Below are 17,743 nucleotides of genomic sequence, written 5' to 3'. Positions count from 1 at the left end.
GAAGGGCTTTATAGGTTAACACCAGCACCTTGAATCTCAGAATAACAGAATAACATTTAATTATTTAACAGAATAACAGAATTAGAAGGGACTTTGGAGGTCTTCTAGTCCAACCACCTGCTCAAGCAAGAAACACTATAACATTTCAGACAAATGGTTGCCCAGTCTCTTCTTAAAAACTTTTTTGTTGGAGCACCTACAACAGGGGTGTCAAACTCAGATCGTCATGGCAGTGTCATGTGATATATCAGGACTTCCCCCCCCCTTCGTTAAACCGTGATGTATCTGGTCCGCAGGCTGGGAGTTTGACAGCCCTGTCCTACAACTTTTGAAGGCAAGTCTTTCCACTGATTAATTGTTCTAGCTGTCAGGAAATTTCTCCTTAGTTCTAGGTTGATTCTCTCTTTGATGAGTTTCCACCCATTGTTTCTTGTCCTACCTTTCAGGTGCTTTGGAGAATACATTGACCCCATCTTCTTTGTGGCAGCCCATTAGATAGGAGAACACTGCTATCATGCCACCCCTAGTCCTTCTTTTCATTAAACTCGCCATACTCAATTCCTGCAACCATTCTTTTGGGGTTTTTTTATCCACCAGTCCTTTAATCCTCTTTGGTGCTCTTCTCTGCACTCTTTCAAGAATCTCAATATCTTTTTTATATCATGGTGACCAAAATTGGATGCAATATTTCAAGTGTGGTCTTATCAAGGCATTATAAAGTGGTACTAACACTTCACATGATCTTGATTCTATCCAGCGGTGAAATCCAGCTGGATCTATCTGGATTGTGCGAACTGGAAGGGGCAGCGGCGGGAGGCTCCGCCCACCCACCGGGATGTCAATACATCCTGTTTTTGCCCTCTGCGCATGCGCAGAGGCTCTGCACATGCACAGAAGAGGTGTGTGCGCTCACATTTCCGAACCGGTAGCGAAGGTAAGAGCATTTCACCGCTGATTCTATCTCAATGTTAATGCAGACTAGGACTGTGTTGCCTTTGTTGGCAAATGTAACTCTTCCGTACAAAATATTTTTTTTGTGTGTACCACATGATTTATGGGCAACCCTCCCTCCCTCCTTTCCTTCCTTCCTTCCTTCCTTCCTTCCTTCCTTCCTTCCTTCCTTCCTTCCTTCCTTCCTTCCTTCCTTCCTCTCATTTCTAAATTATAGAAATAATTTGATATTCTGGTGCAATCCTGTTTTATTAACTACTCTGTGACTGTAAAGCACAGTATGTGAATATTCTAAATAGACAAATAGGCTCCAGGAATATCAATGTCAGATTTGAAAGTACAGGGACATTCCTTTCAGGAGATTAGGACAGACATTTCCCATTTGCAAATATGTTCCAATTTAGCCATTAATGGCCAAAGCTACAGAGCAATTTGCACTTTAAAAGAGAGTCAAAGAATATTATTAAGAAGCATCTATTTTACGTTTTGTGAATTTGTGGGTGGGGGAAGAAGCTGATTTGTAATGTGATACACATGTAAATGTGTAATTATTAGGAGAAATCATTCGAAAGAATGTGTTGGCTTCCTGAGAAACAGAAAGGTCTGCTTGGAATTGCATGTAAGCCTTGGCTACCTTGTGTTCAGATACTGCATAATCTGCTAAAAGGAATGATAGAGCCATTGTACTGATGAATCGTTGCATTCTGAAGCATTAAAGAAAATTTATGTTAAAGCAACTGTCACTAAAAACATTAATTAATCAAAGACACTTGCACACTAGACTTTAATTTGATCTCTCTTAGTGAGACATCAATACTACATTAGCTAATCGTTGGTTTAATGACAATCATAAATTGGCCCCTCCACCCCTAATTCTCTCAACTTTCACATTTATCTTAATATTCTGGCTTATTTTGGGATATGATGATATTCTTGCGGATTTATATTTATTATCCCTTGTCACGTTTATGTCTATAATCATCAAATAAAATGCTCTAAACTGAACCCACTACTAATTGTTCCATTGTAGTCATTTGTTGTTTTTCTTCAGTTTCAAGCTTTAAAATGAATTTATGTGCTGGTTTTGTGCAGGCTGGTTTGGCAGATGAAGATTTATTCAGTTACGCATCATAACAGGAAGTGATGAATCAATGAAAATTAGAGTTGGACAGGTAAGTAGAGACGTTGGATAAGTGTTTCCAGCAGGGTCTCGTGCCATCTTTAACAGGGATGGTTACAGTGTTACTGAAAACAAAGATCATAAGAAATGTTCGTGGGAATCTTAGAACAATTAATCAGGGTATAGCCTGCATTTAATTATAATGTAAAGAACTAAATTGATATTAAATATGATCACTTCTAAAATTACAACAAAGTAAAAGTATGTAAAAAAAAAAATCATATCTAAAATGTAAATGAATTATAGTTACAAATCATGTATTGTGTGACATAATGTGGGAATTAAAACAACAACAAACAAACAAAGAGCAATTATGACAATATTTCAATGTCTACATTTCCTTCGTTGCAAAGATAAGGACACTTTGAAGTGTAGTTTCTTTCAACATTGGCTTGTTTTTGTCATTCCACCAAGTTCTAAGAGTGTGGTAACTAATTGTTTACAACATTCTAAGAGGAAAAGATCTTTGTGTCTTGCATTAAGTCTTACTATGTGGTTCCTGATTATGGCATAATATTCAAATAGTTTTCATTGAGTTGTCAAAAGATGAGAGGAAACAATTACTTATTGTAGATTTTGTGTGCTATAGTTAGATTCACAGTCTAAGATTGGTGGAAATTTAATAATTTATTTGGGACCTAAGTGTCAGATTGTTCTAACAAGTGGCAACTCCAAATATCAACCAACAAATGCTCTGTCTTGCACATTGGCAAAAAAATAAATAAAAATAAAAATAAAATAAATCAAAACATAAAATACAAATTAAGTGGACATGACCTTGTAGATGACCCTCACTCTGTCAAGGACCTTGGAGTAGTCATTTCTAAAGATCTACGTGCCCGAGCCCACTGTAACAACATTGCCAAAAAGGGATTAAGAGTTGTTAACCTAATCTTGCGTAGTTTCTTCTCTGGTAATGTTGTACTACTAACTAGACCATACAAAACATTTGCTAGACCAATTCTTGAATACAGCTCATCTGTCTGGAACCTGCACTGCATATCGGACATAAATACAACCGAGAGAGTCCAGAGATATTTTATGAGAAGAGTCCTCCATTCCTCTAACCACAATAAAATACCTTATGCCACCAGACTTCAAATGTTGGGTTTAGACAACTTAGAACTACGCCGACTTCAGTCTGACCTAAGCATAGTACATAAAATTATCTGTCACAATGTACTTCCTGTCAATGACTACTTCAGCTTCAACCACAACAATACACGAGCACACAATAGATACAAACTCAAGGTAAACTGTTCCAAACTCGATTGCCGAAAATATTACTTCAATAACAGAGTGGCCAATGCCTGGAATGCACTACCTGACTCTGTAGTTTCTTCTCCAAACCCCCAAAACTTTAACCTTAAACTGTCTACTGTTGACCTCACCCCATTCCTAAGAAGTCTGTAAGGGGCATGCCTACCGTCCCTGTCCTATTATGCCTTTTTACTTACTCTTTTCATGTATTCAAATTATATTTATACTTTTACCTGTTATCGTATACATGCTTGACAAAATAAACTTATAACTTATAACTTATAATTGGCAAAAAGAATCAGAACACAAAATACACGACGTTGTAGATGACCCTCACTCTGTCAAAGACCTTGGAGTACTCATATCAAATGATCTAAGTGCCAAAGCCCACTGTAACAACATTGTCAAAAAGGCTTTAAGGGTTGTAAACCTAATCTTGCGTAGCTTCTCCTCCGGTAATATTGCACTACTAACCAGAGCATACAAAACATTTGCTAGACCAATTCTCGAATACAGCTCATCTGTCTGGAACCCGCACTGCATATCGACATTAATATAACTGAATGTGTCCAGAAAGAGTCCTCCACTCCTCAGCTCACAACCAAATTCCTTATGCCACCATACTTGAAATTTTGGACTTTGAAAATTTAGAACCACGTCGCCTTCGGTCCAACCTAAGCATAGCTCATTAAATCATCTGCTACAATGTCCTACCTGTCAATGACTACTTCAGCTTCAACCACAACAGTACATGAGCACACAATAGATTCAAACTTAAAGTGAACCATTCCAAACTCGATTGCAGAAAATACGACTTCAGCAACAGAGTGGTCAATGCCTGGAATGCACTACCTGACTCTGTGGTTTCATCCCCAAACCCCCCAAATTTTAACCTTAGATTGGCTACTGTTGACCTCACCCCATTCCTAAGAGGTCTGTAAGGGGCGTGCATAAGAGCACCAGTGTGCCTACCATCCCTGTTCTAATGTTCCTTTTAATTGTATTCATTTTATGTATTCAATTCATGCTTATACTTATATACATCTAATACGTACTCGACAAAATAAATAAATAAAAATAAAATATTATTAAGGCAGAGTCTAAGATTATAGGAAGTTCAAAGCAGGTCTTTTTGTAAAATTAGGGTCTTCAGGTCTGATAAATTCAATATTCCCAGATATTGGGGAAGTCCTTTAGGTATGACTCCAGGGGGCACCAAACATTGATTGGTATCTCAATGGATTTTCTTTTTCTTTAAGTGTTCAACTTTAATCAGCAAGTCCCGATATTTTTTTTCAATTGTTTTTCCTCAATCCTAATATCACCTGAAATAGCAACATTAGTGAACCAGACTTTCTTCTTTTCGATAACTGTTATATCAGGTATGTTATGAACAATAATGCTTCTTCGATCTGAAAGTCCCATAAGATCTTAACCTGTTCATTTTCGAGAACTTTCTCAACTTGATAGTCCCAGCAGTTTTTACTACATTCAAATCCAAACCTTTGGCCAAGGCAAAGTAGATTGTTTGTATGATTATTTTAAATTGATTATAGCTGCCCATTCTCATATCCTTTGGGTGGCTTAGAAATACAAATATAAAACCATAAAAGAGTTAAAATATATAATAATTGCTCTGAAAGCCTTTCCGATGACTAAGGCTGATGCAGCTGCAGTGGCTGAGACACACAAATTCTTTATTGATGGCTTTAATTCAGACTATAAACTCAGACCAAAGGAATTGCTTCATTAATAAGGTAATTAGTGGTTTGAGGCAGGCTTTGGGGATTAATATGAGGCTATACTGTTTGTGTTGTTCAGTTACATACATATTTACAGTAATTATACATAGTTACATGCATAGTTTAGTCGGTGGTTATGTTGCACACTGTGTTCCATTCATGTTCTGCCCCAGCTACGGACCCCAAAGAATGCAGCACACACAAAGTCTGTACAAACCTTAGTTTACTAAATTAAATCAGTCTTTTTCAAACAAAGGCTGTTAATTAACTTTCTTAACAGCCTACAAGAATCCAAAGAATAAATAATCGTAATCTTACTATGGTTGGCAGAAAGCCCAGAAGCAATTTGCAGGAAACTGATAAGAGAACTAAGATCTAGACACGAAGGAGAGTGAAGTTGTTCCCTGCAAATTGCCTCAGTTGTCGTCCTTCCTTAAATAAGCTAAGGGAGTGGCCAATTAGCCCCAAACCTTTCTCTCAAGGAGACCTCCTCCTGAGGAGCCACTTCTGCCTTTTGGCAGCTCTGCGCGCCTGTGCATTGAGAAGAGGTTCCTCCTCTTCTTCCTCTTCACTTATAGGAGCTTCTGGAGGTTCTGAAGGCCCTGGCTGAATCCCCGCCTTTGGCACCACATTTTCTCCAGCCTCCTCATTGTCTGACTCGAGTACCAGCTGCACAGGCTGCTGGCGCAGCACCACACCAGCCTCCTCGCTGTCGGAATCAGCTACTAGCTGCACAGGCCACTGATGGGCCACAACAATTCAGCATCCAAAATGGAGCAGGATGGCTTGCCACAAATACTGTTTACGTGGCTCAATACTAGGCAAATGTCATTTAGTTTTAATCCTATTTATTCTGTATATATTTTTACACATGCTGTATTTCTATTACCTATTTTATACCTATTTTATTCACTCGGTGTTGAATGTCATATATCTATAATTTGTAGGTGCTTCTGACACAAATAAAAAAAATTAATAGGGTATCAACACTATATAACAGGGGTGGGCAACTGTGGCCCTTTTACAACCTGTGGACTTCAACTCCCAGAATTTCTGAGACAGCTTGGCTGTCTCAGGAATTCTGGGAGTTGGAGTCCAAGGTTGTAAAAGGGCCACAGTTGCCCACCCCTGCTATATAAGATTAGCAATGTCCATTCCATTTGGGGAATATTGTATTAGCATGACACATAGCCATAAAGCATCCTATTTGAAGCAAAACCCATTGAATCTTTTAGGAAAGATGACACTGAAGAGCAACGAATGGCCCGTGACAATAGTATAGTTTTAGTTAAAGTCACAACTAGTCTGACTTTTCTATGCATTTTTATTTATTATTAAAATATGCTTTCTGTGGCTTTCAGGCCAAAGGCACATGAATAAATTCCATACATTTAAGCATGCAGATCTGAATCCTTTCCTCTTGAAGAAAAATAGTAAATAATAATCTAAAAGATGATCCATCCGGGAGGACAGAAAAAACCATCAGTTTTGATATAACAGTTGGGTGGAATATAGGAATGAAATCTACTTACCTTTCTTACCGGTACGGAAGTGTGTGCACTGCACGTTCGGAAGTGCTTGCTCCGCTTGCGCATGTGACATCATCAAATCTGATCGTTGACCCTCTACGCATGTGCAAAGCCTTCTGCGCATGCTCAGAGGGTCAAAAACGGGTTACGATGTCCGGGCGCGTGGGCGGAGCCCAGGAGTGGGTCTACTTACCTTTACTACCGGTTTGCTATGTGGCCACGCATGCAGAAGCTTCCTGATGATGTCGGGGTTGGTGGGCAGAGCCTTCCACCGATTTTACTACCGGTTCTATAGAACTGGTCTGAACTGGGGGCAACCCACCTCTGGTGGAGCCTTGCACTGCTGCCATTACTGGTTTGCCGAACCACATGCCGCTGGGACTACCAGCTCACGGAAGCCAGACAGAACCAGCAGGATTTCATCACTGGGGGAATAAAATTTTCCTAGCAGGAGACTTTTGGTACTAGATGCAAACAGACCTACAAGGCAGTTCTCCAGAACTTAAAAGAGTGTTTGTCAGATTCAGCTGATTTCCAATATATTCAGCCTTTTTCATGTGATCAAAGCAATTCTGTAGTAAGGAATGAGCTGGCTAACATGCACTCAAGGTAGGTTATTTGTATGTGCTACAATGTCCAAGTCATTAGAATTACTTTTAGATAAATGGCAGCAACTATGGGATAGAAATTATAAACTAAGAATGTCAACTGCATACAAGGAGAATTTGTACAAGATGTTTTATAGATGGCATCTGTCACCTGAAAAATTGGCAAAAATGTTTAAAGACAAATCAATTAAATGTTGGAAATGTCACCAGATACTGGGGTCGTATTATCATATGCAGTGGACATATGAAGAAGCAAAAAAATATTGGGCAAGAATTCGTATGTGGTTGGAGAAGATGACATAGCAGCATATTGATTTAAAACCTGAGATATTCCTGTTGGGGATTTTCCCAGAAACTTATAGTAAAGAAAATGTATATTTGATTATTCATGTAATAACTGCAATATTTTAGATATCAATTATTTATATATATTATGTATATAAAATATGTGTGTATATGGGTTTGTACACACATACATACAGGTCAGTGGTGGGTTTCAAAAATTTTTACTACCGGTTCTGTCGGTTCTGTGGGTGTGGCTTGATGGGCATGGCATCGCTTGGTGGGCGTGGCTTGGTGGGCATGGCAGGGGAAGGATATTGTAAAATCTCCATTCCCTCCCCAATCCAAGAGAAGGTTACTGCAAAATCCCCACTTCCTCCCAATCAGCTGGGACTTGGGAGGCAGAGAATAGATGGGGGCGGGGCCAGTCAGAATTTTTACTACCGGTTCTCCAAACTACTCAAAATTTCTGCTACCGGTTGTCCAGAACTGGTCAGAACCTGCTGAAACCCACCTCTGATATATACAATTTAAATATTACACTCTGAAAAGGGACTTTTCTCAAGAATACATTGAGGTCTTCAGAAAGAGGTAGCAAAGATATTGGGTTTTACTATTCTAAAAAAAAAAAATTACCTTCAAACCCTCTGAAAGTTTTGTTATACTTTTTCATAAGAACAATGGATATGCAAGAAGACGCGATGTAGAAAAATGTGCTGAGTCTCATATACTACTTAGATTTGGGTTTTTATGCGTTTCCTACCACAAATTGGCAAGAAATTGCACTATTGATTTTCCATAAGCTTGTTTAAAATTAGGCTCCAGAGACCACCGTAAAAAAAAAATAATAATAATGTCAAAGGCTGATATTGCCTGAGTTCCCAATATTAGAACTGTAGCCTAAGTCTCCAAGTAAGCTTGCATAGGTGTAATACAGGAGATAAAATATTGGACAACCACTGATGTATATCCCATAAATCATTTTGAGAATCAAAAAGTCATCATTTAGCTTTCGGTATCTATATTGCATGACTTAGTTTAGAAGCTGAATCATACATGTAGTATGTGCATCCCACATGATTTGGTTTATGTGATAATGCTACTTAATTCACTACCTTGGTTTCATTTATGGTCATTGGCTTGGTTGATTGGAAAGTGTCTCAATTAGATAATTTTCAGGCCAGCAGCATCTCTAGAGAGTTACTCACCTATTTCATTAATGGTATATACACAGGGTTTTTTTCCCCCCTTCCACTCAACTGGAAGCAGAGAATAAAATTTCTTATAACCCCCCAAATATTTGCCTTATGAGCTGCAGACAGCAAATTGACCATTGGAAAGTCTACAAAAACCTAATGGTTTTTGGAGGGGGGTATTAAAATAAATGAGTGAGGGGGGAAACTGGTAACAATAACCATGTTTAAAAGTTCAGGGTAGGTAAAATAAAACAGAAGTGTACAGGTCATATAAAGCTACTACTTTTAAGCCTTTTGATTTAGCCATATTTAAGCTAAATGGGACAAAAAGATTTGTAAGATCCATCTCTCCCTCTCTCTCTCTCTCTCTCTCTCTCTCTCTCTCTCTCTGTAGCTCTCTTTCTCTCTCTTTACCTCTCTCTCTCAGTATCTCTCTCTTTCTCTCAAATCTCTCATCTCTCTCTCTGTATCTCTTTCTTTCTCTCTCATTCTGTATCTCTTTCTCTCTCTCTCTCTCCCTCTCTCTCAGTATATCTCTCTCTTTGTCTCTCTCCCCCTCCTTCCCTCTCCGATCAAAATAGATGCTGCTGTTAGAAGAAAATGTTTGTCTCTGTTTGCAATCCTCCAAATTTGACTCAAAACAGGGCTTTTCTGGAGATAAAAAGCAGACAAAAAGGTTGCAGAGCGATTGAAGAAACTAGGAATTAGCCTTGCATACTCTTGCAATGGTAGATGAAATGGATGAATAATCATATAATCACATTGTACTGTTTCCATGGCCATCATCAATCTAACAATTGGATATAGTCACTTTGTTTTAATTGATTTCAATTATTAATGATAAAGTGGAAAAACATGTCAATAATGTAATTATGATTCTTTATTATGTTGAGCTGGATTTTCGCTGGAGCTAGCTAAAGTTCAGCAAATAAAATTAAGACTGTCCTTTATACCAATTTTTTTTTTCTTTTCAAATAAACTCTGGCACCTTGAATAGTCCCATGAAAGATTGACCAGGGTTGTGTTTTCTCCTTGTGGCCCAACACTTGCATTCCCTTATGATATTCAATGTACATATTGAGCATCGTATCTTACAAAGGACATTGTCCCTGCATGTCAGAATTATTATTATTATTATTATTATGGTTGGTTGCAAAGTTAGCCAGAAGTTTTGTTCTGACCCAGCTCCCAAACACGACAAACCCTCTCTAGTTAAATAAATGTTTCCTTTATTAGAAACAACCAGCAGCCCTGGCAAAAAGTTTCTCTCTCTCATAGCAGGCTAAAAAGTCTGTCTGACAGGGAGATGAATAGTTGTCTGCCACACCTATTCATCTCCGCCCTCTGCCTTTTATCCCCAAAGCTAGGGTGGGGCCTCGCGCTCCCATGTAACACCTCTCCTGCGCGAGCTGCACTGGCTCCCGGTGGTCTTCCGGGTGCACTTCAAGGTTTTGGTTACCACCTTTAGAGCACTCCATGGCTTAGGACCTGGTTACCTACGGGACCACCTACTACCACCAATAGCCTCCCACCGGCCAGTACGCTCTCATAGAGAGGGACTCCTCTGGGTACCGTCAGCCAAACAATGTCGACTGGCAGCCCCTAGGGGGAGAGCCTTCTCTGTGGGGGCACCTACTGTCTGGAATGAGCTCCCCCCGGAGATACGGAAGATCCCGGATCTGCGCACCTTCCGCCACACTGTGAAGACCTTTTTATTCCACCAGGCGGGCTTGGCCTAATCTTTTCCCTTTTTAATATGTAAATTTTAATCTGTTTTTTAAATTATTGGGGTGTTTTAATTTGTCTGGGCCAAAATGGTTTAATTCGATTTTTTAAATTTTTGTATCTATGTATTTTATTGTTTGGCTGTTCACCGCCCTGAGTCCTTCGGGAGTAGGGCGGTATACAAATCAAATAAACTATAACTAACTAAATTAACTATAGAAGCGGTTCCAAGGACTGGGCCATAGATTTCCACTGCTCTCCTCTCCTCTCCTCTGCCTTCTGCATATCTGTGCATCAGGCACTGGACCCAGATGTTCCTCCACTTTCTTATCAGCCACTTCCAGACCTCGGGGATGTTGACTTTCCATCTGAGGGCTCCACCTCTGTCTCTATCTCTGACAGCTCCATTTCCTCTTTTCCCTTGGAGCTGTCAGGTTACCTTGAAGCTGGCCCAGACTTCCACGCTGTCTCATCTGATTCGGCTGTGGAGTGGCCAGTGGCCAACATGCCACAACAGGTTTAGACTGGAGTTGGAATTTTTATCCACCTATTGATTGCTTCCCAAGGACTTGGGATAGGCAGATGTTGTGAAGAAGCTTCTTGCATGAGAAGTGAAACATTTTCAAGGAAAAAAACCCCAAGGAAGTCCAGTTGCACCTTTGGGACAAGTTCTTCCATTTCAGCTTCTATTTTATTTTTACCTGCTTTCTTTATCCAATTTGTATTCTTGTTGTATTTCTTTCGGTTGTCCCATAGTTGTGCTTAGAACTGCACTGTTTCTTCTTTGTGTGTGTATGTGTGTGTATACACTCTATCTATCTATCTATCTATCTATCTATCTATCTATCTATCTATCTATCTATCTATCTATATATCTATCTATCTATCTATCTAAAATTTATATTTCTCTGATAAAGAAATATATATATTGCATATACAAATTATGTATCTGGAAAATGGAATTTAAAAACTAACCTAAATTCAGAAGATTCAATATTACTATTTTTATACTCATTTTCATACAAAACAGTTACAATTCAGGACCATTTTTTTGGGGGGGGAAGAGACTCAAACTTTTAGAAAAAGATTTCGATATTTGGACACCATCTCGGGGGCTGTGTTTGGATTGAGAGAGCAGCTATGGCAGATCTTATAGTTTTCAAAATATGTTTATGAGTGTCTGAGAGTGTTTGAGATCTTGATTTTGAGATGGTAACTATTAATAGCAGACCAGCAAAAAATCATGTTAGAATTAGTATAAAGTTGCACTTCTATATTGTTCAACATGTAGGGATCATAAATGTTCGTGTGGTTGTGTGAGGGAGGAGAAAGAGAGAGAGAGAGAAAGAAAGAAAGAAAGAGCAGAGAGAGAGAAAGAGAAAGAAAGAGCAGAGAGAGAGAGAGAAAGAAAGAGCAGAGAGAGAGAAAGAGCAGAGAGAGAGAGAAAGAAAGAGAGAAAGAGCAGAGAGAGCGAAAGAGCAGAGAGAGAGAGAAAGAAAGAGCAGAGAGACAGAGAGAAAAAGAGCAGAGAGAGAGAGAGAAAGAGAGAGAGAGAGAGGGTGTTTTCAGTTCAGAAATCCAAAATCTGTAAAGTATATAATATAACGTATAATCCTCACAAAAAACAAAAACAACAAAAAAACCTGGATGTCAAGCAAAGGCCATTAAACATATATTCTGTGTGTAACAAGTAGGATTTAAAGCAGTAAGTGGGTGGAGGAAGCCGATTGCCAGATGCTAATTGGTCAGTGGAACAGCACGAGTAAAGCTCATTCTTTGAAACTAGCTTTAAAAACCCAATCCATTGGCAGTGATTTGCAGATGCTAAAGTAATCATTCAGCTAATTGCTAGAACTACAGCATTGGAAAGGGAAGACTTTTTTTTTGCAATAGGGTGGATATAGTATAAAAACTCTATTGAAAAGCTCATTGAGAGATTGTGGTGGGGTGGATACATGGAACAATTATTCTCCTCAGGTCTTTCTTTAATGTAGAAATCATTAAATTGTTCCATACAGAGAAAAAGTCTATTGACTTTACATGTGTCTTATGCACATTTTTGGAACAAAAATGTAAAAAAAAATTAGGCATCAGCCTTCTATTTGCTTCATGCCCAAACCCATAAATGTTTTGGCCAGTGGTCTGGAACACCATGTTATGAATAATGAATTCAAATGACTTTCCATAGATATGTGAGACCCTAGGAAGCCTATTGCAGAATTTCCCATTCATATTTAATTACACTTTAGTGATGAAAAGCTTGCATATCCCAATTATCCTGCCCGAAAGATGACTTGATTAGGCAATACTAACCCAACGCAGATCGGCAGAGAAGTTGAAGTAGTAACTCGTAGGATTAAAAGTTCACAAGGATGGTGTAAATGTTGACCTGAAATAAACACATGCCTGGTATTCAGGAGAAAGACTATGATAGATCTAGATAAAATTTCAAAGTCCAGAGACATCAAAATCACTCAACTGAAGGTGAAGCCTCCTGTCTTTGTCATAGGAGCAAAACCCTGGAGCAAAGCTTTGTCAACCTAGATGCCTATTTTAGAACTTCAGACAGTGTATTCATTTGTTTGTTAAATTATTATCTGCCCGTCTCCCCTTACAAGGTGACTGCCGCAGCCTGGAGTTTAATCCTGATGGGACTTGAGGTTGATTCAGCCTTCTATTCTTCTGAGGTCGATAAAATGAGGACCCAAAATGTTGGGGGCAATATACTGAAATTGTAAACTGCTCAGAGAGTGCTGTAAAACACTATGGGGGCAATATATAGCAATATCCCTTAGACTTATATACTGCTTCACAGAGCTTGACAGTCCTCTCTAAGCAGTTTACAAAGTCAGCATATTGCCCCCAACAACCTGGGTCCTTATTTTACCAACCTCAGAAGGATGGAAGGCTGAGTCAACCTTGAGCCGGTGAGGATCAAACTCCTGGCAGTGGGCAGAATTAGTCTGCAATTTTGCATTGTAACCACTGTACCACCACGGCTCCTATGTATAATATTTAAATCTAAGTGATATTGCTATTGATATACTAAAACCAAACTAAGGGAACTAAGAGCCAGACAGGATGGGGATGAGGACTTCTTATATGTCAATAACCTCCAGCAGTTAAACCCCTCCTTCAGGGCCTAGGCCAGTTCACAAAACCTGGTTTTGCCAGCTGGCCAAAAGAGAGGGACCAGTTCTCATCCGCCACAGAGAGGAGGGGGTCAAGCTATTTTCCAAAGCACCTGAAGACCAGACAAGGAATAATGGATGGAAACTGACCAAGCAGAGATTCAACCTAGAAATAAGGAGAAATTTTCTGACAGTGAGAACAATCAACCAATGGAACAGCTTGCCTTCAGAAGTTGTGGGAGCTTCATCACTGGAAGCTTTCAAGAAGAGTCTGGAGTGTTACTTGTCAGAAATGAGGTAGTGTCTCCTGCTTGGGCAAGGGTTGGACCAAAAGACCTACAAGTTCCCTTCCAACTCTGTTAATCTATTAAAATATCTGCTGGTAGAATGTTCCACAAGCAGAAAAGGCTCTTAATTCCAGCTGCTTCATTTCCTTAGCAGATGGGATCCATACAGTGGTGGGTTACACCCAGTTCGCACCAGTTCTATAGAACTGGTAGTAAAACCAGCGGGAGGCTTTGCCCACTGACCCCAATGTCATCAAAACAAATCATTCTGCACTTACGTAGAAGAGCGTGTGCGCATGAAGCAGCCCCGCTGCGAACTGGTAGTAATGGTAAGTAGAACCCACCCCTGGGTCCATAGCAGGCCTCTTCCGTTGGCGTGAGTGGGGTGAGCTAGTCCCAACAGGGAGAGACTACTCCTCGGTTACCCTGGACCCATGGCATGTAGGGCTCTAGAAAGAGTGCAGAGAAGAGCAACAGAGATGAGTAGGGGACTGGAGGCTAAAACATATGAAGAACGGTTGCAGGAACTGGTATGTTTAGTTTAACGGGAAAAAAAGGACTAGGGGAGACATGATAGCAGTGTTCCAATATCTCAGGGGCTGCCACAAAGAAGAGGGAGTCAAGCTATTCTCCAAAGCATGTAAGGGCAGAACAAGAAGCAATGGGTGGAAACTAATCAAGGAGAGAAGCAACTTAAAACTAAGGAGAAATTTCCAGTTGACAGTTAGAACAATTAATCAGTGGAACAATTTGCCTCCAGAAGTTGTGAATGCTCCAACACTGTACGTTTTTAAGAAGATGTTGGATAACCATTTGTCTGAAGTGGTGTAGGGTTTCCTGCCTAAGCAGAGGGTTGGACTAGAAGACCTCCAAGGACCTTTCCAACTCTGTTATTCTATTCTAGGGCTCTAAAGGTAACCAACCAACACCAAGTATCATGACTTTTTTTTCACATTAAGCTGTTATATATCTTTTAAAGCATAGCTTAGCTTTGATTCTGTCCAGTAAACATCAAACCTATTTAAGAGCCCTGGTAGCGCAGCAGACTAAAGCACTGTTATTAACATCTGTTATTATGTTATTAACAGTAATTGCTGCCTGCAATTACTGCAAGTTCAAATCTCACCAGCCTCAGGGTTGACTCAGCCTTCCATCCTTTCTAAGGTAGGTAAAATGGGGACCCAGATTGTGGGGGCAATAAACTGACTTTGTATAAAATATACACAAATATGAAGGCTATTGCTTAACGCATTGTAAGTCACCCTGAGTCTTCGGAGAAGGGCGGCATATAAATCAAATTTAAAAAATAAAAATAAAAAATATATTCAATTCGTATTTGCAAAAGTGCATTTTGCCTTTCTTTAAATATGTAAAATGCTTTTCCTTCAAGCACTTTCAAAACCACAGCATTTGGAGAATTGAGCAATGAACCCCTTTAGCTCACCTCTCATGTATCCCCTCCCCTTCCCAACAATGCTTCTGTGCATTTTATATAATGGCAGCTTTTCTTTTTTTTTTGCAAGTTTCTTGTTTATTCTTCTTTACAGTAGCCCAGTTATTTAGGTCACTGTTATTCCATGAAGAGAACTACGCTTAAGGGAATAAAGATTTCTCAATACAATTAATTTCTCGGTGTAACTCACTACATTTATGGTACACCTACCACCCTCTCAGATGAGCTCTCATAAATAGCTTTTGATGTGTTTTCCCTGCCCTCAGTCATACCACTAGAATATCTTCCTTGAAAAACAACTTATGAATTCTGAGCTTAGAGTTCTTGGTGGAATGATTTCTTACAAGCCTGAGAAGGAATTGCTACAACAGAGTACTTCAGTTATGTCTCTACAAGAATATAAAACAAAATGTGTGTGTGAGTGTGTTTGTGTGTGTGAGTGAGTGGTGGGTTGCTCCCGGTTCTGTCCGATTCTTGCGAACTGGTAGTAAAAGCGGTGGGAGGCTCCGCCCACCCACCCAAACGTCATAATGGACAATCTGTGCATGCGCAGAAGCGCACGCACAAGCAGAGCAAGCTCCCGTTGCGAACTGGTAGTAAAGGTAAGTAGAACCCACCCCTGGTGTGTGTGTGTATGTGTGTGTGAGAGAGAGAGAGAGAAGGAGGGAGGGAGGGAGGGAGGGAGAGAGGGAGAGAAGGAGAGAGAGAGAGAAAGAGGGAGAGAGAGGGGGAAGGAGAGGGAGGGGGAAAAGAGAGAGTGGCGAGAGAGGGAGGAAGGGAGAGAGAGAAAGAGAGAGAGAAAGCGAATTTACGGTAAATTGTTGACTTGTAAAAAGTAATTTTGAAAGTCTGACCTTAACCTTCTGTAGTTGGTCATATTGATCCACTTCCATCTAATATGAAGACAGCTTTTGTGAACCATGTTATTTAAAAAAAAAAATACAGTACAGTTCTAGAGAATCATCAGGGAAGCCAAAGACCCACAGCCCCATTCAAAGAGTAAGACATCACTAACATTCTTATCAAATCCCTTTGCCTCCATAGAGAAGACAAGAGGCTCCAAACAATCAGAAACTCGTGGTAGAGTCATCCAAATACCTTCTTTCTCTAAAGTGATTCACCATCCTATACAGGTAGTCCTCGACTTACAGCAGTTCACTTAGTGGCCATTAAAAGTTACAACAGCACTGAAAAAAAGTGACTTATGTCCATTTTTCACACTTAGGACCATTCCCATGGTCACATGATCAAAATTCAGAAACATGGCAACTTGCTCATATTTAGATGGTTTCAGTGTTCAAGGGGTCATGTGATCACCTTTTGCTACCTTCTGACAAGCAAAAATCAGTGAGGAAGCCAAATTTACTTAACAACTGTGTTACTCACTTAACAACTGCAGTGATTCAGCTAACAACTGTGACAAGGTCATAAAATAGGGCAAAACTTACTTAATAACTGTCTTGCCTAGCAACATATATTTTGAATTCAGTTATGGTCATAAATCAAGGACTACCTGTACTAGCCAATAAAGCAAATCAAGACGACTGGGAATAACTCTATTTTTTAATTCAATCGGTTCTCCTGTGCTCTCATCCATCTTTTGGAAGGGCCAGCACCACCCCTCTGTGTAGACCAGGGGTGTCAAACTCAAGGCCCAAGGGCCAGATTTGGCCCATGGGGTGCTTAGATCTGGCCCATGGGGCCGCCCTTGAAGCCGCAAAGGACCAGCCTGTGCCTCTGCCAACAAAAATGGAGTTTTGGGGAGGCTGCAACAGCCTCCTGCAACGCTCTGCCAGTGATAACAGAGCTCTGTTTTTGTTTTTACTGCCTGCAGGAGGCTGTCGTGGTCGAAAATGGGGCCCAGGGAGGCACACATGGCCCATCCGGGTTCTGTTTTCACTAGCAGAGGGCTGCAGGAGGCAGTCATGGCTGAAAACAGAGATTGGGAGCCCGTTTTTGCTGGCAGAGCACTCTGACAAACCACAGGGACCCCCAACACAAGTGATGTGTGGGCCATGCCCACCCTGGCCACACCCACCCTGGCCCCCAAGGTGAAACCCAACCCTGATGCGGCTCTCAATGAAATTGAATTTGACACCCGTGGTGTAGACCCACAATATTTCCATCCATCAGTTTTGCACAGGGGTTGATTCTTAGAATCCCGATGTTGCCTCTTTCTTAACAGACTGGCTTTGGATTTGTTGACTTTGCTGGGCAGATTCGTTGTCTCTTGTGTAGTACCCTCAGGCTGTACATCCTGCAGATGGTGACAGAATGTAAAAAGGTCTAGTCAATAAATAGCTCTAGATGCACAAACATACCCACCACACAAATTTAGCACATGACATTTGTACAAAAATCTCCATACTAGCCATGCTCACTTTGTCACAGGGCACTTC

General features: G+C 40.2%; 1 protein-coding gene across 1 annotated transcript in view; it reads left to right on the top strand.

Annotated features, from left to right (window-relative positions):
* Positions 1-17,743, top strand: part of NAALADL2 (N-acetylated alpha-linked acidic dipeptidase like 2) — a 934,597-nt gene that overhangs the window by 146,564 nt on the left and 770,290 nt on the right. Inside the window, exon 3 of the mRNA XM_087872505.1 lies at positions 2,044-2,123. The gene's annotated coding sequence lies outside the window, so the exon portion shown is untranslated. The remainder of the gene's footprint in view (positions 1-2,043; positions 2,124-17,743) is intronic.

This window comes from Pantherophis guttatus, chromosome 6 (genome assembly GCF_059756535.1).
Source record: "Pantherophis guttatus breed Tessera chromosome 6, ASM5975653v1, whole genome shotgun sequence".
NCBI lineage: Eukaryota > Metazoa > Chordata > Lepidosauria > Squamata > Colubridae > Pantherophis > Pantherophis guttatus.
Note: the sequence above shows the minus strand (reverse complement) of the source record. Positions and strands in the feature narration are given on the sequence as shown.